Source organism: Gekko japonicus, unplaced genomic scaffold (assembly GCF_001447785.1).
Source record: "Gekko japonicus isolate JY-2015 unplaced genomic scaffold, Gekko_japonicus_V1.1 scaffold9842, whole genome shotgun sequence".
In the NCBI taxonomy this organism is placed as follows: domain Eukaryota; kingdom Metazoa; phylum Chordata; class Lepidosauria; order Squamata; family Gekkonidae; genus Gekko; species Gekko japonicus.
The window spans coordinates 1-4,946 of NW_015166729.1; the positions used below are offsets into that span (position 1 = coordinate 1).

At 49.2% G+C, this 4,946-nt stretch overlaps 1 long non-coding RNA gene across 1 annotated transcript; it reads right to left on the minus strand.

Annotated features, from left to right (window-relative positions):
• Window positions 1–578: 578 nt before the first annotated feature.
• On the minus strand, window positions 579–4,940 carry LOC107111456. Its single transcript, XR_001482559.1, has 2 exons — window positions 4,801–4,940; window positions 579–903 (listed from the first exon to the last, which is right to left on the minus strand). It is a non-coding gene; the product is annotated as an uncharacterized LOC107111456 (long non-coding RNA).
• Between the last annotated feature and the right edge of the window lie 6 nt (window positions 4,941–4,946).

Genomic DNA, 4,946 nt, shown 5'->3' on the forward strand with positions numbered 1-4,946 from the left:
AAAATCACTGGGCCGGCATCGGGAAAGGCATCCACCAGAACCACAGCACCCATGGGCCCCACATTGGGGAACACTACACCAGGGAGACCTGGATTCGAATCCTAGCTCAACCAAGAATTTGACAGATGAAAATCCGGGCAGGGGACTCTGCCTCCATTTCAGTTTCTTATTTGCCAAGTGGGCAGTGAACGGTTCCACTTTCACAAGGCTCAGGGGGATGGATGGGCTTAGAGAGGGGCAGGTTATTCTTTCGGGGTTCTCTTACAGCATATCAACAGCCCACAAGTAGAAAGGATCACACCAATTATCCAATACGGCTAGGGTGCCAAGCAGTGCTCCCTCTAAGCTGTGGAGTCTTGTGAGCAAAAATCCTACTTTGTGAGCTACTGGCATTGAAGTGGTGAGCCAGCGATTGGGTTTGCTGCATAAATCAGTTTGCTCTGGAGCCATCCCTTCCTGAGCTGAGACAAAAATGTGTGAGCTGGAGGCTAAAAAACTGTGAGCCAGCTCCCACTAACTGAGCTTACAGGGAACACTGAAGCCTTAAGCCAGGCGACGAAAGCAAGTCAACACGTGGCGCTCTCATTCACTTTTAATTGCAGATACTGGAGACAGGAGTTAAAATTAGGCAGCCATTGTGGGGGCGGGGAAATAACCAAAACATGTCCCTGGGCACGCATACGATGCGGTTTTGAAGAATACACATGAGAAGTTTCGTATTAACATGAACAGTAAAAAGTGGACTTCCGGGTAAGGTCTCTCTGCCGGACGTGAGCTTCATTCCTCGATGGTCTCCTTTTTGCCAGTCTCTTGTCCCTCAAAGAGCGGGTACTTCGCCTCCACGTCGGCCCAGGTCATGTGGCCATTGGCAAGGTCCCGGACTATGGTCGGAAGCTCGGAGATCTAGAGAGAAGGATGTCAGCATACTATCAGGTATGAAGCAAGATGACAGCCTAAAGTAAATGGTGGAGATCATTCTGATCTGGTTGACAGCAGAAGGAGTCATATGATCATGTCACCAGGTTAAGATTGCATCTCAGTTGCATCAGCTAAAACGATGTCACCATGAGTCAGCACTGATCACTGATTGGTGCTGAACATGTATATAAGTGTATAAAGTACTTGTAGAGGTGTTCACTCTGTGAATGCCTTGCTGCGGAGCACTCTGCCGGATTGTACAGCGATTTGGAGTTGGAGAGTGCTATATGAACTGTGTATATATCTGTGTAAATAAATCCACTGTGAATAGTCAGCACTAGCAACCTGGTACGTGTGGTTACTAGACGCTTCATACGCTAACAGTCTGTAGTCTGCAGCAGCTCTTCTGTCCAAATCTCTTTTTCAGTGTAGAGGAATCTGTCCAGCTTCTCATAAAAGGGACATGTATGTCTGCTGCCACCGGAGTTTGCATTCAAAGTTGCATTCAAAATTACCTTTTTGTATTTCAGATGCATGTCCTTGGCTTTTGAGCAGCACTCTTCTGCGGTCAGCTGATGGCCTCGGGCGACCATACCTGTGGCCACCTCTCGGAATAGCTCTATGTTCCTGTGGGACTGTTTCAGGGCGGTCTGGATTGCCTTGTCTCCCCACAGGTCCAAAAGGTCCAGGGTCTCCAGCCGCTGCCATGAGGGACCACGCACCCCAGGCGCCCTACCCCTCCCATGGGTGGCACGGGTTGCTGCTGGTCGCGTAGGGGCCGGCATGGTCGCCACTCGCCATGGGGAAGCATGGTGCGGAGTTTTCAAACTTCGCTTCATGGTGGGTTGTCGCTATGGGTCACGTTTGTGTGCATGCAGAGTGCGACGGAGGAGTGGAGCTTTCGGTTTCACATTCAAGAGCATGCGTCTGTTAAGTCCTGAGCTTAACAAAGAGTCAGAGAGTGATTTCAGCCAAAACTCAAGTTTATTCTTCTCCACGACCACTTCTCCAACACGATACAACATCTGATAGCCCGAACAGTTTGCCCATTGAAACTGCTCAGTATTTAAACATTCCCGGCTAATATAGCCACTCCTACTTTACAGATAACAACCTATCAGGTTGTGGCTCACGGGCCGCATAAGAGCCCTGGGTGAGCTGGATCCGGCCCCCGGGCCTTATGTTTGACACCCCCTCTATGTGGTTTTGTCCTCTCCAGACTGTACCACTGCAGAAAGCGCACTGACTGAAGGGCCCTCTGTTAATGGGGCTTGGCTTGGCTGGCTCCTCCTTCCTTTGAAAGGAGGTGAGACAGGATAAACTCGTGGAGGAGCGCAAGTATGATTTTCTGGTCTCAGCCAATGTTCCCTCTAAGCTGTGGAGTCTTGTGAGCAAAAATGCTACTTTCTGATATTATTTTTAAATTAATTTTCTTATATTTAAGAACATAATTTCTATCATAGTTACATATTTGCAGATATATCTCCATATAATTTAATAAAATATCTATATTTTACACTGAAAATATATTTTCCAAAACTTATAACTCTTAGCAAATACAATTCTTGCTGCTGTTAGTATTTGCATAATTAAATATACCTCCTTTCTCTGGAATAAATCGGGTATTACATTTAAGAGGAAACATTTTTTAACTAGTATTTTATCAATAATTACAATGTCCAGTATTTTTTGGCTTTGTTACACGCCCACCACACTTGGTAAAAAGTACCATTGCAATAATTACATTTTCAACAATTTTTCCCTATGTTTTTGTTGAACTTATTTAACCTTGCAGGCGACATATGCCATCTATAAAACATTGTTTTCCTTTAAAGAGAAAAATGCTACTTTGTGAGCTCCTGGCATTAAAGTTGCGAGCGAGCGATTTGGCTGCTGCATAAATTAGTTGGCTCCGGAGCCATCCTTCCTGAGCTAAGGCAAAAATGTGTGAGCCGGAGGCTAAAAAACTGTGAGCTAGCTCACACTCACTCAGCTTAGAGGGAACACTGGTCTCAGCACTTGACACCACAATTGCCACCAGCCCCGGTCAATAGTTGGAGAGAACAGCCCCGACCTGGATAGCCAGCTAAGCAGGGCCGACCCCGGCAAGTATCTGGATGGGAGACCTCCAGAGAATACCAGGGTCGGGAGGCAGAGGCAGGCTATCCGGTCACTTCTTTGAATGTCCTCCGTAGGTGTCCTGTAGGCGTCACTGGCGGTCGCCATGACTGCCAGGTGCAGGCACAGGTGCATGGACACACAAAATGCAAAAAAAAAAAAAAGTACAAAAAGAAGTAGTTGGAGAAAATGGAAAGGCCGCACACGCCACTGGGACAGAAAAATAAGATTGATGGTGCGAATGAAGGAGAAACTAGGCTTTATTGCTCAGCTAAATGGTCTACTGGAGGAGGGGGGAAATATGTTTATGTGCTTCCGATAGAGTGTAGAATACTGGGCCTTCTGGGGTTGGCATAATCAAGGAAATCCATCTCCTTAGGTATAATATATATCCCATAATAAGACCTTCCTCCAATATAGTCCTACTGGCATACTGAATTGATGGGCCTGGACTGTTCCCCCAAGGGGTGTAATATGACAGGTTACTGAGATGCCTCCTAACTTCTAATTAGGGAATTTGATCTGGATGGCCCGATCTTGTCCGACCTTGGAAGCGAAGGAGGGTCGGCGCTGGATGGGAGACAGCCCAGGAATTCTAGGATCGCGACGCAGAGGCGGGCACTGGCAAACCACCTCTGAAGTCTCTTCCCTTGAAAACCCTACGGGCAGGGGTGTCAAAGTCATTTGTTACGAGGGCCAGATCTGACATAAATGCCACTTTGTCGGGCCGGGCCAGGTGGGCCACAAAACATAATGCCGGGTACCGGAGATAGAAACTGTATAAAGAACAGCAGCAGGTGAGCTCTGAGTTGGTGTATCCTCACCGCAAGGCCCCATGGGCTGGGAGGAGGAGGAAGAGGAGGAGGAGGAGATTGGATTTCTACCCCGCCCTTCACTACCCAAAGGTGTCTCAGAGCGGCTTACAAACTCCTTTCCCTTCCCTTCCCTACAACAGACACCCTGTGAGGTTGGTGGGGCTGAGAGAGTGCTTGACAGAAGCTGCTCTTTTTCAAGGACAGCTCTTATCAGAACTATGGCTTGCCCAAGGTCATCCAGCCAGGTGCAAGCGGAGAAGTGGGGAATCAAACCCGCTTCTCCCAGATTAGAGTCCGCGCACTTAACCACTACAGGCAGCTGGGCAGATACTCCCATGATGCTTGACTGCTGCAGACGAGGCTGTTCTCCCATGCTGAAGCCACGGAGGAGTGCCTCTGCCCAATCCCCCCCCCAGCACTTCCTCCCTTGCATTAGTTGCTCGCAGGCCACATAAGAGCCCTACACAGGCCAGATCTGGCCCCCGGGCCTTATGTTTGACACCCCTGCCCTACAGGATCACCAGAACTTGGCTTTGACCTGACAGCGCTTTACACACACAAGAAAACGTTTTTTCCTTTACTTACATCAACAGCTGTAGCCTTGTTTTTTATGTCCCTGTCAGTAGTTGAGCCTTTTGTTCTTACCCTAGAGCCTCTCTGCATTAACGCAATGATTCCCCAGCAACTTATCTGGGGCCCGCATCATTCAAGAGCTGTTCATACACCACCCTGGTACGAGGCCATAGTTAGACCACCAGCCCGCCTCCAGCCTCTGAGAGGGGAGGAAGCGCGGCCTTCTTCTCTTTCTACCGCCCCTTTTTAAATTCTCCTTCCATCCAATGTGGCGTCTTTTTAGTCTCCACCCGCTCCCCGTCGGATGAGCGTGCTCCAGCCAGACAGCCATGGCGAAGGGAGCTGGACTTCCGGAGTCGCACCGACGCGCCCTTACCTCCGCTCGTATCTGCCGCATCGAATCCCGGTCTCTCAAGGTAGCCGTGTGGGGATCCCTGTTGACCGTGTCGAAGTCGATGGTGATCCCGAATGCCACGCCGATCTCATCAGTTCGGGCATAGCGCCTGCCGATGGATCCGGAGG